Raw genomic sequence first — 20920 nt, 5'->3', positions numbered from 1 at the left:
AGCCATGACTTGTTGTATTTTTTGGATCTAAGAGTTGTCTGCACAAAGTTAGCATGTGTTAATTCCAAAGAAATATGTTGTGTACTTTAACAACAAAAAGACTCATATAGTCAATAAGCAGAATATAAATAGGCTTTCAATATATATTATTTTATGATTTTCTCTTACCAAAGACAGCACCCTGCCACAGTCTCCAGAGTCTCTAAGGGGTTGCTGAGGTAGGGGGAAAGCATTTTGAAGAAAATGCTGACTTGTAGCAAGGTGGTCAGGAATGCAGATGCTCAAAATAGTTTCACAACCATTGTGAGAGGGAAAAGGTGAATGGAGAAAAATACATAACATAATGAATACACTGTACATTCAATTGACCTCAAAATCCCAAATAGTGTAAAGCAAGGTATAAGTGTAGGAAGTAGCCTGGTTGCACAAATGAAAGATTCCTTCTGTATTATTTTTGGAAGACCTGAATGATTTGGGTTACCTAGTTTTTCTGCCTTTGTACCCTGGTGATGGTGCATTTGTACATGCTAATGACCTTGTAGTATAAAAGTCCTCCAAACTAATGCCCAGACTCTTCTTCTTATCTCATTTACATTATACATACATACATACATTTGAAGGAACTGGAGGTACAACTGACCCTTCAGGACTTTTTACCTGCGTAAATTGGTAGGAAGATTGTATTTCCTTAGTATTGTGAGTGTATACCATATGGCTATTGCCATCAAACAGGTTGCTTTTCAATATCAACTCAACCAACCTTTTCTTTTTCTCATTCATGGTGTTCTGTTCAGTTCACACCCACAGTCCCTCCTCTGCCTTTATTCCTGCCCTTATCCACTCCCATCTGCCCCAGCCACATGCTGCTGCTTCATGCACTGTTGGCTGGCCAGCCCACAACTTCCCGAAAATATTCCCTCACTAGTAAATGTTCTGAATTTCTTAGGAAGTGACTGGGAAAAAAAAAAAAACACTTTTGCTTTTAAAGTCACCTTTCCAAAATTCTCACCAATCTTTTCTAATTCCCTTGAGCAAAACAGCACTGTTATTTTAGAGAGCAGTTTCTGAGTCCTAGTCATGCCTTTTGTTCGAGAGACTTTATTGACAATTTGATCAGAAGCTCCTAAAAGTCCTATTTTTCTTAATCTTTAATTTAAAAGTCATAGAATTCACAATCTACCTGTAGAAAGTAAACACAAAAATGTTCTCTAGATCTCTATTAACATATCTATTCACTTAGTTTATAACCACACAAATCATCTTCTGTGTGCAGTACTTTGTGAAAATTCTTGGCGTGAATGGACATATAAAAAGTTAAATCCATTTTTAAGAAATTTTAGTGCAATAGTAAGGATGACAGATTGGTACAAACAAACAAAGAAACAAAAAACAACTCTAAAACATCCATGTATGATGGGAGATGCCATTCTATAAATACGTTTCTCTTATTGGTTAATGAATAAAGCACTGTTGGCAAATAGGAAGGCATGATAGGCAGACAAGGAGGATTCTGGGAGATGTATTAGAGAAGTTTCAAGATGTAGAGACTTGAGGGAGAAGCAGTCTGGACCCTCTCTCCAGTAAGATAAGACCATGTGGAAATACTTAGATTGATAGAATTAATTGAGTTAATATTTAAGACAGAGCTAGCCAATTAAAAATGCTAGTAACTGGCCAACAGCATTATATCTCATAGAGTATCTCTGTGTGTTATTTGGGCCAGATGCAACTGTGGAAAACTGGTCATAACAAAATGGCGCCTACAATGTGGGGTCCTAGAACTTTCACTTAAAACTTGACAAAAGCTTAAAAATAGATTTTAGAAACAAACAAACAAAAAACTCAGAAAATAAACAAACAAACAAAAACAGAGGAGTCTCTTGGTAGCAGCATTTTTCTCGGTTGGACTCTGTTTTGCTAGAGACAAGCAGAAATTTGCACAGCTCCTTTAAGTGAGGTTTCCTGAAAACCTGCTAACAACTTAATGGTGTGTACAATAGCTGGCAGTGGCAGTGACAACATCACCAATCCAGAAGCATGATGTTTAACCAAGGCAATGAGCACAGCTCTTGGTGCTGGTGATGAATATAGCCCCACCATCTTGGATAGACTGCGGCTAATACAGCTGTGGCTTTCATTTTAGCAATGTTGTTTACCAGATAAAAGACTCATGGCCAGAAAAAGATAAAGATTTACAGTAAAGACAGATTTAGATAAAGAAAAACCTCTAAAGGTATACAATGTATTTTAAAATGTACGTAGGCTTGGGAGAGAAAAAGAACAGGATAAAGTGTTTTTAAAAAAAAAAAAAAAAAAAAGTAGCTGGGTAAGACCCCATGAAGCAATGTTCCAGGTGATCCAACATTCAGAATAGCTGGGACAAGGCAGCCTTGCAGACCACCACAGCCAGGATTTTGCATCTTCTTAGGATCCCCATGACAGTGCCCTCTACCAGCAGGAAGCAGTTTGGAAAGAATGACGACCAAATTCCCAAATATTGTGTATAAATATTTGTTTTCATTTAAATGGGGTTGGTTATAAATGGTTAATGTTCACAACCAATCTCTTTTTAAAGCCAAAAAAGGGGATTATGGCATAGAAATGAATACTTTGTTTAAAATGAATTTTCATTTATTCATACAAATTAAGGTCAATTTTGTGATAAGTGTACTTCTCCTCTTGTTTAGGTATTGTGTTTACATAGCTCATTTAAAAATGTAATGTATAATTTAGTACAGATTATAGATAGTAAACTATAATAGTCAAAACTTATAGTTAAGTTAGTTAGGTTTTCTAGATATACAGAGATATATTTCAAATGGATAGGCAGTCTTCAAACCTTTCAAAGGCCTACAGAATATGGCATTTAAAATGGTTTAGGGTTTTTCTTAACAGTGAGACACAACTGCTCCTGGCAACACCACCTGCGTCAAAAAGGAAGATGGACATCAAAGATACTTGTTATGGAGTTTACTTCCAATATGGCAAGACTAATCATTTGGGCAAAATACTACTCTTGAATGTACTGTTTGTTGTATAAACTGGACATGCAGGACTCACAGGAAAGTGACTGCTGATACAAGATGGACATTGATACAGGGTTCCTGCTTCATGGAAGAGTCTACCAGACCGTCTGCAGGACACAGAGAAAAGTGACTGACAAAATTCCATTACTGGTTGACAGTTTAAAGTTTTCTGCTTTGCTGAGGAGTCTGCCAGACACAGTATGGTCTATAGTCTGAAGATGGAACATTACAGAAGAACTTTAGGTGACTGATCAGGTAGTAAGATGTCCCTGTCATTTCTAGAGTTTATATATTATCCTTCTGTGGTCTTTGAAGGAATTGAAGACAGATAGTTATGGTTATAATTTTCCTTAGATAGGATTAAAGATAAGTTACATATAAGACTTTAGACTCACAAAGATAGGATATAGGATAGAATATTTTCTTTAAATCTTACTAAGTGTTAATGGACTAACTATTGTTAACTATGATTCTTATTTGGTAACTGTTGTGTGATATATTTTGCTATGCTAAGGTTAAAACCCTTCTTTTTATTTAGACAGAGAAGAGGAGACGATGGGATATGTCATTCTGTAAATATGTTTCTCATATTGGTTAATGAATAAAGCACTGTTGGCCAATAGGAAAACAAGATAGGTGGGACTAGGAGACTAGGAGGAAAGAGGAAGTAGTAAGGAGATTTGAGATGGAGGACAGAGAGAGCACCATGTTGGGCCCTGTCTCCGGTAGATAAGACCACGTGGAAATATTTAGATTAATAGAAATGGGTCAATATTTAAGACAGAGCTATCCGATAAGAAACACTAGTAACTGGCCAACAGCATTCTATCAAATACAGTGTCTCTGTGTGTTATTTGGGGCTGGTGTGGCGGTGGGACCAGAAGACCGGCAGGAAAAAAACCTACTCATAACATAAGACTTAAGACTGACAAAAATTTGATAGATGATAAAATATTTTCTTTAATTCTTGATAATGTTAATGGACTAAATAATGTTAACTATAGTTTTTATTTGATAAATGTTTTGTTATATATTTTACTATGTTACAGTTAAAACCCTTCTTTTTATTTAGACAGAAAAGAGGAGATGATGGGAGATGTCATTCTGTAAATATTTTTTTCTTATTGGTTAATAAATAAAGCACTGTTGGCAAATAGGAAGGCATGACAGACAAGACTAGGAGACAAGGAGGATTCTGGGAGATCTAGTAGAGAAGATTCAAAATGCAGAGACTTGAGAAAGAGACAGTCTGAACGCTCTCTCCACTAAGATAAGACCACGTGGAAATACTTAGATTGATAGAATTGAGTTAATATTTAAGACAAAGGCAGCCAATAAGAAATACCAGTAACTGGCCAACAGCTTTATATATAATACAGTGTCTCTGTGTGTTATTTTGGGTAAATGTGACTGTGGGACCAGGCTGGTAGGAAAACTGCTTTAACACATGTGTCATAAGCTAATCTTATAGCAATGGAAAACTAAACCATAGATCACTGGGCATCACCATAGCTTATGAAGACTCAACACTCAGCAAGTGCCTGAAGTTGATAATGAAATGGGATATGCAAAGGCAGGTGGAAAAGAGACAATGGAAGGGAGTGAAAAGATTCCAGGTGGAAAGGGGGAATTGATAGTTCTTGGAGGAAACATGACACCACAAGGCAAATCTATGCATCAAGGGCTACACAGCTTAGCCTTCAGACTTGGACTACACCCAAGTCTATTATTATTATTTTAAAGTTTTGTTTAATTTTTAAAAATGTCTTTTTTGTGAGAATTTTATACATGTATACAACTAAACATGACTGTGTCTACCCTATTTGCATCCTATCCTATTCCCTGAAATGTGTCCTCCTCCCAACTTTATAGCTCTCTGTTTTTTTTGTTTGTTTGTTTGTTTTGTTTTGTTTTCAGTAACCCACTAGTACAAAGGGAGGTCCCTAGTCTTACTGCAACTTGATATAAATCTCTGGTAAACGTTCATGGGTGGCCTGCCCTTTTCTGAATAGAAATGGAAGAGGAATAGATGGGAGGGGGCAGAGAGGAAGTGGGGGGAGAGGGATTGGGAGGACAAAAGGGAGGGGAAACTGTGGTCATGATGTAAAACAATAAAAATACTAATACCATCAAAAATAAGCCACTATGCCGAGTTAGTGTTGCCCCCACCCCCATATCATGTACAAAGAGGTGTGCATTTAACTGTTTTCTGCTATTGACTAGTTTTACTATCTTTTATTTGCAAAAAAAAAAAAATGCAGTAACAGGGCTTAAAACAACTTAAATCACCTAAATCAGGATGAGCTACCTGATTGACTAGATTCCATGGATGGACACAAAATTGAAAATAACTCTCAAATGAACTCTCAAATAAAGAAAGAAGGTGCCCCTTTTCCAACCTTCTTTTAGAGATGGAATTTCCACACATCATGGAGGGGGAAGATGGTTGTGGATGAATGCACATGCATTGAAAAGATAAAGTGGGTTTAATGAAGAGATAAAGCAGGAAGAAAAGTTATCCTTATATCAATCCAGATGGGATATTGCAAGAAAACCAACACTGAAATCCTTTCACAGTTATGGGTGCAATTCTTTTTAAAACAAAATTTTAGCAAATTTATCAATGATAAATAGAAAAGGCAATGATGAGCAAGCAGGTGCTAAACTAGATGGTTAGCATATAAATCATTTTATTAAGATTTTAACAGAAAAATAAGACAAATTGTAGCTCACCATCACAATAAGTATAGAGGGGATGCTTTACAAAAACTAATATCTATTCCTGACATAGGAACAAAAACTTAAGAATATTCCTTGAGAGGCCATAGCACTCAATGGGACCTCCACAGTGGAACCAGTATTTATTCCTATTGCATGCACGTTGGGAGACCATTCCCTATGGAGGGATATGCTTTCAGCCTAGATACATAGGGGGAGTGCCTAGGCCCTGCCCCAAATGATGTGATACTGACATTCTCCCTTGGGAGGCCTCACCCTCCCTTGGGAGGAAATGGGGGATTGGATGGCTGGGGAGGATGGGAATATGAGGGCATGGGGATTGGTATGTAAAATAAGATTGTTTTAATTTAAATAAAAAACAGAGAAAAAAATTAAAGAGTTTGATCCTTTCCCAGATCAATATATATATATATATATATATATATATATATATATATATATATATATATTGTTACTTCTCATTATCATTAATTCTTATTAGCATTGCCTGGGAGGTTCTGGATAATATAACAAATGAAATGAAATTTATGTTTGATTTTAGATTATAAAAATATGTATGCAGAAAATCCCAGGAAGTCTTAAGGGAAGCTACTTAAAGTTCTAAGCAATTTTAATAAGCCTGCAAGATGTAAACATAACACAAAAAATCAACTGTACTCTATATATTATGGCCTGATAAAAAGAAATAAACTATACTTCATCATGATAAAAAATGTCATAGAAAGATATATGCAGAAGCCAAATTTGCTGAAAACTGTAAAAATGTATGTATGAAGTGTGTGTGTGTGTGTGTGTGTGTGTGTGTGTGTGTGTGTGTGTTTGTATGAACATGCTAGAACATGCTAGAGATGGAATCTAGGGACTTTCCTTTGCCAAGTAAGGGCTATACAATTAAGTTATAGCCCAGTCTTAAAGAATAAATTTCAAAAGTGTATTACAGTAATGACAAAATATATTGAAAATTGACTCATAGATTTAACAGAGTCCCAACCCAAATACCAGTAATTATGAGACACCTTTGAAAAACAAAACAAAGGAAGAAGAGGAAGAGGAAGAGGAAGAAGAAGAAGAGAAGAAGAAGAAGAAGAAGAAGAAGAAGAAGAAGAAGAAGAAGAAGAAGAAGAAGAAGAAACCAAAACCAATGAAACAAACAACAACAACAACAAAACCTTCAGGATTTCCTGACTTTGAAAGTAAAGGTGAGCAAAACAGAAAACAATCTGGGAATCCACAGATTTGCAGACAGAGGATCTTCAACAAAGAAACAGGGCCCTTAGGTGGAGGCAAAGCAAATCTCTTAAAATAATGTTGTTTGATATATTGGTTATCCAATATTCAAAATAACAAATTTTAAGTTACATATTTTCTTTCAAATGGATAACACACACCCATACAAAGTATGTATGGATTATATATCTACATGCAAAATTGTCATGACCATGGGTTAGGGGTAACTCTCAGCACAATCCATAAGAAAAGAACAAACTCATAAAGCAAACATGGTTAAATGAATTTACTGTAATTTGAAAGTGTTAAAGAAACATACTATTGATTCAAAGCAACAAAATAACAAAGGCAGCAATGAAATAACTTCTAATGTTATTCTGCAGTACTCATAGATCAATGCCTTGACCAGCTATTATCAGAGATGCTCTCTCCTGCAGCTGATGGGAACAAATTAAGATCAGATATTATGTAGGGACTGAAAGACCTTGGAAAACTCATCCCTAAATAGGTTATCTCCATCAAATCCTTCTCCTCAGAGCTCAAGGAACCCCAGAGAAAAGTCAGCAGAAAGAATGTTAAAGCCAGAGGGTTGGAGGACACCAAGAAAACAACAAAGCTCTGCAAATCAACATGATCTAAGCTCACATGAACTCATGAAGACTGAAATTACATGGATAGGATCTGTATGGATCTGCATGGGTCCTCAGTGTATATAGTATGGCTTCTGATTTAGTGTTCTTATGAGATTCTTGAGTGTGCAATGATTCCTGTGCCTTTTTTGGGCTCCTTTCCTTCTGTTTGTTTTGTCCAACTTTGATGTGATAGTTTATGTTTTATAGTACTATATATCTTTATAAATTTTATTTAAACTAGAAACAATCTTATTTTACATATCAATCCCAGTTCCCTCTCCCTCCCACCCTCCCATGCCCCACTCTGAACCCCTTCCATCCCATCCCCCATCCACTCCCCAGGGAGGGTGAGGTCTTCCATAAGGAATCATTAAAATTTGTCAAGTCATTTGGGATAGGGCCTAGGCCCTCCCCTGTGTCTTTAGGCTAAATGAGAATACCTCCATGGGAAATGGGCCCCTGAAGTCCATTCATTTTCTATGGATACATCCTGGTTCCACTGCCAGAAGCCCCATAGACTGCCCAGTCTTCCTTGTTGATACCCACATTCAGGGGACCTGGTTTAGTTCCCCAGCTGTTCATGAGTTCCCACTTGCTCAGGTCAGCTATTTCTTGTGAGTTTTCCCAGCATGGTCTTGACCCCTTTGTTTGTCACTTCTCCCTCTCCGAAACTGGATTCCAGGAGTTTGGCTCAGTGCTTAGCTGTGGGTGTCTGCTTTTATTTCCATCAGCTACTGGATGAAGGCTCTAGGATAATATTTAAGGTAGTCATCATTCTCATTATAGGGGAAGAGCATTTAAGGTAGCCTCCCCATTACTGCTTAGATTCCTAGTTGGGGTGATCAGGAAAATATTACTATATTTTATTTTGTTGTAATTTATTATTATCTCTCAGAAGAGAAATACAAAATACAAAATAAAAAGAAACAATTAAAAGAGAACAGTCAAGTTAGGATAAGAGATCTGTGTAAGTAATTCAACTTGTATATATACAAGTATTAAATACGCATTTAGAGGTGATGAAGACAGTAAATTATTACATAGACTAATTAAATCCAGAGATACTCTGACACACCTAGTGAAATAACTAAAGATAGAGCACACTGAGTTAAGATATAGAGGTTTGGAATTCTAATGTAGTGTGAGACTATAATGGTACAAGTCTTTCAGAACAGGTCAATGGTCATTTGAAAATATAAATGTAATCCTACTCTATAAATTAAACATTAAACTCTTAGACGACATTTGCCCTTCTAAGAGAAATAAAAGCATAGGAGCAGTCAGATTCCCTCGAATATTTACAGATATTTTATTTTTAATATCCCCCCCAAAATTAACATCACCAAAGTTTAGCAGAGAAACAATTGGTGTTGATGAATACTATCCTGCAATAAGAAGGACTGAACTATCGATGAATGTAGCAAAATGGATATATCTTAAAATAATCAAAGGGTACATATTGAATGAACTTTTGTCCATAAAAGTCTCATGAAGGGTAACAGAATGGAGCACAGTAGTTGCCTGGGATTTGGGGTAGAGAAGGTAGGAAGGTGGTTGGATAGAGGAGTTGTAAAGGGAAATGAAGAACCTTTTGGGGGCAATGGTTAAAATCACTATCTTGAATAAATGGTTACGTATGTCAAAACTTATCAAGTTATACCTTGCTGAAGCTATTTAAAATTTTTTTCTTTAAAAGTTTCTGGAACCATTAGAAAGTCTCATACTACTGAGTTTTTATCCTAAGTGACAAGTTTTTAATCATTTCAATGTTATACTCTTATACTCTTATAATTTAACCTTTCTCTCTGGGAAAGGTGGTAAAGAGACAGAGACATGGACAGATAGGCAGAGAGGGATATATATATATATATATATATATATATATATATAGAGAGAGAGAGAGAGAGAGAGAGAGAGAGCAATGGTTTTCTAGTAGGAAGGTGAGCAAAGGGTACAGATAAGCCTAGTCAGAAGGAAAACTTTCAAATAAATTTGCCTCTCTTGGCTCAGTTGTTTTTCTTTAACAATCTTTACTTGCTTCAACAACACCTCAAGATCTTGCAGTTATAATGTATGGATGTATGAACATACATCCCATTTCATTTTGAACTAAGCACTTCCCAGTAGCCTCAAAGTTAGCAAAGCTATTTCCTGCAATATGGAACTCTGAATAACATAGAAACTGGGACTTTCTTTCCAGGAAGACAGCAAAATGTCTCGAGATTACCAACTTAAAATTCCTGGTTGTTCTGTAGTACTATCAAAGCATATTATCAGTGTAATAGTGACATTAGAAATGGCATCAAAAGAATAAAAATATGGTTTGCAATTTTTCTCTATAAAATCTATTTTCCCTTGCACCCCATTCCTAGTTTACAGATGGTAAAAAAGTTCACAGAGGGTAAGGTAACCTGCTTCACCACCTGTGAGTTACATGGACTGGACTAAGTTCTCACTCTAGAGACAGTCCTAGCTCTTACCTCATACAAGAGTTGAGGATTAAATTAGTTAATAGCTAGAAAACTGTAGGAACTCTGATACATGATACATAGTAAGTGCTATTAACTTCTATGAAATTATTTTAATTTACTTAGTAAACAATAATTACATGATTAATGTTATTTCTTTAAGCTCAATATATATTTACCTAATGATCAGTAATTATTATAATTGTTGGTTCAGCTTTCCTAATTACTAAGTTCAGAAAGCAGAAGCCCCTGCATAGTAAGTTCTAGGACAGTGCCTGAGAAGGCATCTTGTATGGATTAGATGATATTGTTACTATTAATTGAACCATATTTTAATATATTTACCAGGGTCTTGTGTATTTACAATAATCTATTGCATATTTGGCTATTGTTTTGTACATTAAAGAATCTGACATCTAAGATACATTCTCCAATTTAAAAAATAGTGATCCTCATTTTGATAGGGTTAGATGCTCATTATTATACTAGGGTAAAATAGTAAGTGAACTACATATATATGTATATATTAATGGACCTACCCTGTAAATGGGTTACAGTGCCCCTATCAAGACACCAGAGACTAACAAGTAAAAAAATCCAGTAGCAAGAATAATTTACTTTTTTGGAGTTGTTGGCCAATGATGTCACATAGGCCCTTGAATATTACAGATCATTACCAGTGATATTGATTGCCCTCAATAAATTCAGCATAAAACTCATCACAAAACCAGATTTTCCCAATATGTATCTACAAATCCAGCCCTACAGAAAGTATTGGAAGGAAAATTCCAACCCAAGGAAGGTAACTACGCCCACAAAAATGTAGGCAACAGATAATCCAACTACACCAGAAACCTAGGGTGAAGCAGAACAAATATATTCACAATACCACTGCCAACAACAAACCTAAATCAAACAACCATCAACAATCAATGGTCCTTACTCACCCTCAACATTAATGGTCTTAACTCACCTATAAAAAGACACAGATTAACAGAATGGATACGAAGACAGAACCCATCCTTCTGCTGCATAAAAGAAACACATCTTAGCTCCAAAGATAGACATTACCTCAGGGTAAAGGGTTGGGAAAAGATTTTCCAATCAAATGGAAATAAGAAGCAAGCAGGCGTAGCTATCCTAATATCTAACAAGCTAGACTTCAAACCAAAACTAGTCAAAAGAGATGAAGACGGTCATTTCATATTCATCTCAGGAGAAATCCATCATCACAAAGTCTCAATTCTGAACATCTATGCCCCTAATACAAAGCCACCCACATTCATAAAAGAAACACTACTAAAACTCAAAGCTCATATAAAACCTCACACACTTATAGTGGGAGACTTCAATACACCACTGTCAACACTAGACAGGACCACAAATCAGAAACTCAACAAAGAAACAAAAGAATTAACAGAAGTTATGTCTCAACTGGGGCTAACAGACATCTATAGAACATTCCATCCAAAGACAAAAGAATATACCTTCTTCTCTGCTCCACATGGAACCTTCTCTAAAATCGACCACATACTAGGAGACATAACAAACCTCAACAGATACAAGAGAATAGAAATAGTCCCCTGTATCTTATCGGACCACCATGCTTTAAAATTGGAATTCAACAACAATACAAATAGCAGAAAACCTGCAAACTCATGGAAACTTAACAATGTGCAATTGCACCACTCCTGGGTCAAAGAAGAAATAAAGAAAGAAATTAAAGACTTTCTAATATTCAACGAGAATGAGGATACAACATACCCGAACTTATGGGACACCTTGAAAGCAGTGCTACAAGGGAAGTTCATTGCACTAAGTGCCCATATGAAGAAAACAGAGGATAGTCACATAAATGAATTAACAGTGCAACTGAAAACCTTAGAACAGAGAGAAGCGAATTCACCCGCAGGAGCAGACGCCAGGAAATAATCAACTTGAGGGCTGAAATCAACAAAATAGAAACCAGGAAAACAATACAAAAAATCAATGCAACAAAGAGTTGGTTTTTTGAGAAAATCAACAAGATTGATAAACCTTTATCCAAATTAACGAAAAAGCAGAGACAGAACATGCAAATTAACAAAATCAGAAACGAAATGGGGAACATAACAACAGACACAGAGGAAATCCAGACAATTTTCAGGTCATACTTTGAAAATCTGTATTCCACAAAAATTGAAAATTCAAAGGAAATGGACAAGTTTCTGGATAACTATCACTTACCAAAATTAAATCAAGAACAGACAAACAACTTAAATAGACCTATAACCCGAAATGAAATAGAAGCAGTCATCGAAAGCCTTCCAACGAAAAAAAAGTCCAGGGCCAGATGGATTCAGTGCAGAATTCTACCAGACATTCAAGGAAGAACTAATACCACTACTCCTCAAAATGTTCCACAAGATAGAAACAGAAGGTTTATTGCCAATCTCTTTTTATGAGGCCACAATAACTTTGGTACCCAAACCTCACAAAGACACAACTAAGAAAGAAAACTACAGACCAATATCCCTGATGAACATCGATGCAAAAATACTCAATAAAATAATGGCAAACCGAATTCAAAAATACATCAGAGAAATCATCCACCATGATCAAGTAGGCTTCATACCTGGATTGCAGGGATGGTTTAACATACGAAAATCTATCAACGTGATCCACCATATAAACAAACTGAAAAAGAAAAACCATATGATTATCTCCCTAGATGCAGAAAAAGCCTTCGATAAAATTCAACACCCTTTCATGATAAAGGTATTAGAGAGGTCAGGGATAACAGGAACATACCTAAACATAATAAGAGCAATATACAGCAAACCAACTGCCAACATCAAACTGAATGGAGAGAAACTTAAGACAATTCCTCTAAAATCAGGAACAAGACAAGGCTGTCCTCTCTCTCCATATCTCTTCAATATCGTACTAGAAGTTCTAGCTAATGCTATAAGACAACAAAAGGAGATCAAGGGCATCCAAATTGGAAAGGAAGAAGTCAAACTGTCTCTATTTGCAGATGATATGATAGTTTACATAAGCGACCCAATAAACTCTACCAGGGAACTCCTCCAGCTGATAAACACCTTCAGCAAACTAGCAGGATACAAGATAAACTCACAAAAATCAGTAGCCCTATTTTTTTCAGACGACAAAGAGGCAGAGAAAGAAATCAGAGAAACATCACCCTTTATAATAGCCACAAGCAACATAAAGTATCTTGGTGTAACACTTACCAAACAAGTAAAAGATCTATATAATAAGAACTTTGTGACTCTAAAGAAAGAAATTAAAGAAGATACCAGAAAATGGAAAGACCTCCCATGCTCTTGGATAGGTAGGATAAACATAGTAAAAATGGCAATCTTACCAAAAGCAATCTACAGATTCAATGCAATCCCCATTAAAATCCCACCACAATTCTTCACCGACCTTGAAAGGATAATAATCAACTTTATATGGAAAAACAAAAGACCCAGGATAGCCAAAACAACCCTATACAATAAAGGAACATCAGGAGGCATCACCATTCCTGACTTTAAGCTCTACTACAGAGCTATAGTTCTGAAAACAGCCTGGTATTGGCATAAAAATAGACAGGTAGACCAATGGAATCGAATTGAAAATCCTGATATTAATCCATGCACCTATGAACACCTGATTTTTGACAAAACAGCTAAAATTATACAATGGGGCAAAGACAGCATCTTCAACAAATGGTGCTGGCACAATTGGATGAGGGTGTGTAGAAGACTGCAGATAGACCCATGTCTGTCGCCATGCACAAAACTCAAGTCCAAATGGATCAAAGACCTCAACATCAATCCAGCCACATTGAACCTCTTAGAAGAGAAAGTAGGAGGTACCCTTGAACAAATTGGTATAGGAGACCGCTTCTTGAACATAACTCCAGGGGCACAGACACTGAAAGAAACAATTAATAAATGGGACCTCTTCAAACTTAGAAGCTTCTGTAAGGCAAAGGACACAGTTGACAAGACCAAACGGCAGCCCACTGACTGGGAAAAGATTTTCACTAATCCTATATCCGACAAAGGGCTGATCTCCAAAATATACAAAGAACTCAAGAAACTAGTCAACAAAACACCAAATAACCCTATTAAAAAATGGGGTACAGAACTGAAGAAAGAATTCTCAATGGGGGAAATCAAAAAGGCTGAAAGACACTTAAGAAAATGCTCCACATCCTTAGCTATCAGGGAAATGCAAATCAAAACAACTTTGAGATACCATCTTACCCCTGCCAGAATGGCTAAAATTAGAAACACCAGTGATGACTTATGTTGGAGAGGATGTGGAGAAAGTGGAACACTCCTCCACTGCTGGTGGGAGCGCAAACTCATACAGCCACTTTGGAGATCAGTATGGCGGTTCCTCAGGAAAATGGGAATTAGTTTACCACAGGACCCGGCAATCCCCCCTCTTAGGCATATACCCAAAGGATTCACATCAATGCAACAAAGACATCTGTTCAACTATGTTCATAGCAGCACTATTTGTAATAGCAAGAACCTGGAAGCAACCTAGATGCCCTTCAATTGAAGAATGGTTAATGAAGATGTGGCACATCTACACAATGGAATACTACTCTGCAGAAAAAAATAATGGTATCTTGAAATTCGCAGGCAAGTGGATGGCACTTGAAGAAACCATCCTGAATGAGGTAACCCAGTCACAAAAAGAGGAACACAGTATGTACTCACTCATATATGGATTTTAGACCTAGATCAAATGATCACCAGCCTATAATTCACATCACCAGAGGAACTAGGATACAAGTTGTATTCTAAGAGATTCATATAAAGTCCCTCACAGAACTGGGAAGGGACAAGTCCCCCAGACCTCAGGTATAGTGGGGGAGGACAGCTAATGGAGAGAGAAGTAGGAGAAAATGAGAGGGAGGAGAGGAAGGCATGTGCGACCAGGAGGATTGAGCCTGGTTAGGAATGGAAAATAGGAAAGAGAGAGAGAGACAGAGACAGAGAGAGAGAACATAAAAGAGGGAGCCAATATTGGTTTGAAGATAAAGCTGAACACAAAGAAAGGTCGAGGGAACTACAAGACTGCTCCCAACTAACAATCTCAGCTTCCGTGGATAGGCTATCATAAATGCCCTTCCCGGAGAGTGAGATCAACAACTAACTTCTCCATGGAGTCCTCAACTAATGCCTGTTGAAAACAGGAGCAAACACCCATACATAAACACTGAGTCAAACTAGAACCCAGAAGCAGATGGAGAGGACAAGACCATGCGGTAGAAGTACATAGAGACAGCTTACCTGTACAAGGAGGAGCTAAGGGCCACTAGACTGATAGCTGGGAAGCCAACAGGGGTCTGACTCGGACCCCCCGGAATATGGGTCTCAGCCAGAAGGTCTGAGCAGCCTAAGAGACCTCAGACAGTGGAGCCAGGATGTATCCCTGGTGCACAAAAGGACTTTGCAAACATATCCCCCATGGAGGGATAACTGCCTTATTCTAGAGATAGGAGAGAAGCCCTAGTCCCTACTTCACAGGACCTGTCAGATCTACATGACCCCAACTGGATGGCATTCCCCTACATATGGTATTGTGGTGGGGGGTTGGGAGGGGAGGGTGTTTAGAGTGTATGGGAGAGGGTAGAGAGGGCAAAAGGGAGGGAAGGAGGCAGGGAGGGCTTGGGGGGAGGGAGGGAGGGAGGGAGAGGGAACTGGGATCGACATGTAAAATAATTAAAAAAAAAAAAAAAAAAAAAAAAAACGCTTTGACTCCAAAATTTAAGTTGAAGAACAAGTTACTGGGGAAAAGTATTTCTATTTTTGTTTCCACAGAAAATGAAAAGATGTGGATTCCTTCCAGACTAATGTGGTTTGATCACACCAGACCGCCTGAAACAGAGTACAAGCTGATCCTACATTCCAAACAGCTGGACAAAACAGCCCTACAGACTACAGCTAGGATATCTGAATCTTCTTCGAATCCCCCAAGAGACAGTGCCCCCTTACCAGCAGGAAGTAGTTTGGAAAGAACGACGCCCAAATTCCCAAATATTGTGTATAAATGTTTGTTTTCATTTAATTGGACTTTGTTATATAAAATTAAATAAAAAATACTCTATAAAAAAAAAAAAGAAGTTATCATCTTTCCCACAAGTATGCTTGATTCCTTAGTCATCTTCATATACATTGTACTCATCTTTAATGCATGCTAATACTCTATTGTTATTCATAATTTTATGAAATAAACTTATACACATACAAAAAAAAAAAACTCATCATTGAAGATACTGAACACTTGAGTCACAGAACACAGAGAATCAAGCAGGATGCTTTGTTCCTACTGGCTTGGTTTTGAAGTGCTGGACAGTACTGTGTACATTATTGGAGTAGAAAAAAATAGCCACCAGTTTCACCTAGCTATGATCACTGTGAACTACAATAAAGACTGTCAATGGCAAGGCACAACCACTGGTAAATGGTGGCATGTACATCATGGGTGTAAACAACTGTTTTCTGATTGGTCTCATGTTCTCTTCCAAAATATGAAACTTGAACCTGGTACCATTGTCAGGTCACTCACTTACTCACTATTATATAGCAGTACTTTTTCATACTTATTTCCTCTCCATTCCCCTACAGCTGTCTATCTCCTAAAGTCTTCTGTCTCCCCCTCTATCTTCATGCCTTTTCCTCCTTTTTATATTTTAATTTTTTAATTCATTTTATATACAAATTACAGTTCCTCCTCCCTCCAATCCTCCTGCTCTCCCACACCTCCCAACCACTCCATCTCCCATCCACTCCATATTAGTGTAAAGCCTCCCATGGGGAATTAACTGAAGCCTCCCTGGGGAATTAACTGAACAACAAGTTGAGGCAGGATGAAGCCCCTACCCCCTACATGAAGGCTGAGCAAGGTATCCCACCATAGGTAATGGGCTCCAAAAAGCTGGCTCATATACCATGGATAGACATGCTCCCACTGTCAGGGGTCCCATAAACAGATCAATCACACAACTGTCACCCACATGTAGAGGGCCTAGTTCTGTCCCATGCAGATTCCCCAGCTGCAGGTCCAGAGTTCTTGAGATCCCATGAGCTTGGGTCAGCTGTCCTGTGAGTTTCCTATCATGATCTTCACACACACACACACACACACACACACACACACACACACACACACACACACACACACACACACACACACTGCCCATGTAATCCTTCCTCCCTCCCTTCAAATGGACTTCCAGAGTTCAGTTCAGTGCTTAGCTGCGAATCTCTACATTTGCTTCCAATAGTTATGGTATGGAGGTTCTCTGATGGCAATTAGTGTAGTCACCATTCTGATTAGAAGAGAAGCCCAGTTCAGGTACCCACTCCCCTATTGCTAGGAGTCATTAGCTGGGTTCATTCTTGTACATTCCTCAAGTCTGCTGGGGCTAGTACTATTCACTCATGAATACTGGATGCTAAACATTTAAGCAACAACATGGGCAGGGGTTAGATGAAATGAGAGTTTCAGGATAGGTTGACCAAAACTAAAGATGCCTGAAACTTCCTGTCTTTTGTTTGTTTTGTTTTAATTTACATTTTACTTTTACCCTGCATTTCAGAAGGCTTGGAATTCACTAGATGACAGTACTATTTCTTATGATAAGCAGTACCTGCTTGTGATAACTGACATCACCAAATATCACTGGGGAACAATATCATATCCATTTGAGACCCATACTAAACTTTTCATGACTTACAAAGCCTTTTTTTTTTTTGGCAACTCTTGTGAGAGAGGTGTTTATTTTAAAACTCCCAAACTATTGTGCCAAACACATAGAAATAAGTTCATTTACCTTTTATCACATATATATTTGTTAAAAATCAATCACACACACACACACATATATATATATGTAACTATGCACACACACATACATACATGAATACATTTTATTCTCACCTACAGAGTCAGATTGAGAACTTCTATGCTTAAACTGAGGAAAAGACACATTATATGTCAGTAGTTAAATGAAGGGTGCTGAATCACTTCATTAAGCAAGGATAAATATTAGGGCTAGAAACAAGGCACTGCGGGGAAGAACATATTCTCCTGTTGCATAGTAACTAATTGTGGTTCTCAGTACCTAAGTCAGGCAGCTTACAACTGCCTGTAATTCCCTCTGCCCATAACTCCAGCTCAAGGAGTCTAGCTCTCTACTGACTTTTGCAGTCACCTGCATGCATATTGCACAAGCTCATACACAGATACTCATGTAAACATAATTTTAAAACTAAAGTCTTTGACGGGGCCAGAAATTCTGCCCTCTCTTCCTGTTCCCCATCATGTTGCAAGATCAAGGTAAAAAGGAGAACCTCATGCAGGAACTGCGCATCTGCAAGCTCTGCCTCAGTATCTGTGTTGGAGAAAGTGGAGCCAGACTGACCCGGGCAGCCAAGGCACTGGAGCAGCTCACAGGTTATACACCTGTGTTTTCCAAAGGTAGATACATTGCCAGGTCCTTTGGCATCAGAAGAAATGAAAAGATTGCTGTTCACTGCACTGTCTGTGGAGCCAAGGAAGAAGAAATTCTGGAGAAAGGCCGGAAGGTGCGGGAGTATGAATTAAGGAAAAATAACTTCTCAGATACTGGAAACTTTGGCTTTGGGATTCAAGAACACATTGGTCTGAGCATCTAATATGACTCAAGCATTGGAATCTATGGCCTGGACTTCTGTGTGGTTCTGGGTAGGCCAGGTATCAGCATCACAAACAAGAAGCATACGACAGGCTGTATAGGGGGCAAACACAGAATCAGCAAAGAGGAGGCCATGTGCTGGTTTCAGCAGAAGTATGATGGGACCATCCTTCCTGGCAAATAAATTTTATTCAAAAGTCCAATAAATTTTTTTCTCAGGAAAAAAACCTAAAATCTCTTTTTAAATGGTAAATCTTATAGTTAGTTCTTATCAGGTCAATACACCTATACCTGGGAGAGAAAACTTCACTTGAGAAATAGCCTCTGTCATACAGGCTATGAGCATATCTATGGTATATTTTCTCGATTAACAATGATTGATGTGGGAGAGCTCAGTCCACCACAGGAGGTGCCACCTGTTGACAGGTGTCCTGGGTTGTATACTAAAGCAATCTGGGCAATCTGAGGAGGTCACGGGGAACAAACCAGTAAGCAGTATTCCTTTATGATCCCTGCTTCAATCCCTGCATCCAGGTCCCTGCTTTGTCTTTTTCCATAATGGATTGTGCCATGTAACTCAAATAAATCCATTTTTACTCAAGTTGTTTTAGGTCAAATGTTTTATTATAGTAATATAAAAGTAAACGAGGACAGTAAATCTCAAACTTGAAGCTAGGTCTGATCACATTATGTTCTTTTACCAGTGTGCATCATTTTACCATCATTACTCAGATGTTTAGCCTTCGCTTCTCTTCTTTGCAAGCCCTCAATTATATTTTGTTCAAATAGTCTCTGCACAGTAATATACAGCTAGATCTACTTGCAGGGATAAAACCCTCAAAGTCTCACCATGGTACCCTATGAAGTTTTAGTCTGATGCTTTCAAAACTCCATTTCATATTAAATATGAGAGGAACAGTTAGGGCTTTGTAGACAGAAGAAATAAAAGAGTGCTTTTAAAAATCAATAGTGAATATACCTTCATGGTACCCTTAGCTTTGCAGTCCACTCTAGTAAGCAACTTGAAAAAAGTAATCACATGGCAGGCTAAGAGACTCTGATCTTAATGAAGGCATTTCAGAAGTGTTAACTAGAATATGAAAGAAATTCTAGAGGTGGTTGATTAAAATTATCTTTTATTTTCTTGCTACCTAAGTATGGCCATGCAGAAAAAAAAATCTCAATTGGAAACAAAATTCTCTCAAATAGAATTTGCAGCATGCCCAATGTACTTCTATTTTCTAAGATATTAAATAAGGAGCTATAAATATCAGCATATATATATATACATATATATATATATATATCAATGTAGTTTCTAAGTGAGGGTAAGGAATGGTGCTGAGGGATGGATGTGACACAGAGGTGCTCCTAGACCACAGAGAGGAGTTTGTTGGTTGGTTCTTGGCCACTCCATGCTCCAAGTGGCAGTAGATGACTGGGGTTGAGGCTCATTCTTTGTCATTTTTCTGCAAAAGCATAGAACTTAATTAAAAGTACACGATCTGACATTATGCTTCCCATGTCGATATTCTAGCTTAGTGATTTTTCAGGTCTACACTCATTATGGTGTTACTCTATAAAAGATACCCCATCTCTAAACTAGGTTTGATAATAGTATTTGCCATATAGTTTGAGGGAAGGGTTAAATGAATTGGTTCATATATCTAACATAGAATAAATCAACAGATGCAATCAGTAGTGATTATGTCTATGGTGAACATACCCACAATTCTATAGTTGCACTACTAACATCTTCCTATATTTGCATCACATAACTAGTTCCTAAGTACTAATAATCCCTAATCTATATTGCTTTTTATTATCATTTAAGTATATAATTGGATATGATACTGGGGTTGGTCCATCCATTTTAATAGGCAACAAATTGAGACCTCACTAATTAGAATATGATTATATAGTCAGGTAAAGATCTGGACTCAAGTACTGGTTACCTAACATTATTTTAGGACCATCAAATTTTCAATGATTCAGTTCTTGTCACAACCCTGTTAAGATACCTAATGTAATAATTCTGCTAAATCAGTCATTCTCAACCTTCCCAATGCTATGGCCCTTCAGTAAAGTTCCTCTAGTTGTGGTGACCCCTATTCATAGAACTATTTTCATTGATACTTCATA

At 37.5% G+C, this 20920-nt stretch overlaps 1 protein-coding gene and 1 pseudogene across 15 annotated transcripts in view; one reads left to right on the top strand and one right to left on the bottom strand.

Moving 5' to 3' along the window:
- Nucleotides 1–20920, bottom strand: part of Dlg2 (discs large MAGUK scaffold protein 2) — a 1341778-nt gene that overhangs the window by 704125 nt on the left and 616733 nt on the right. The window lies entirely within an intron of this gene.
- Nucleotides 18426–18970, top strand: LOC127227899 (60S ribosomal protein L11-like; annotated as a pseudogene).

The sequence above is a fragment of the Phodopus roborovskii genome, unplaced genomic scaffold (genome assembly GCF_943737965.1).
Source record: "Phodopus roborovskii unplaced genomic scaffold, PHOROB, whole genome shotgun sequence".
Lineage (NCBI taxonomy): Eukaryota > Metazoa > Chordata > Mammalia > Rodentia > Cricetidae > Phodopus > Phodopus roborovskii.
Note: the sequence above shows the minus strand (reverse complement) of the source record. Positions and strands in the feature narration are given on the sequence as shown.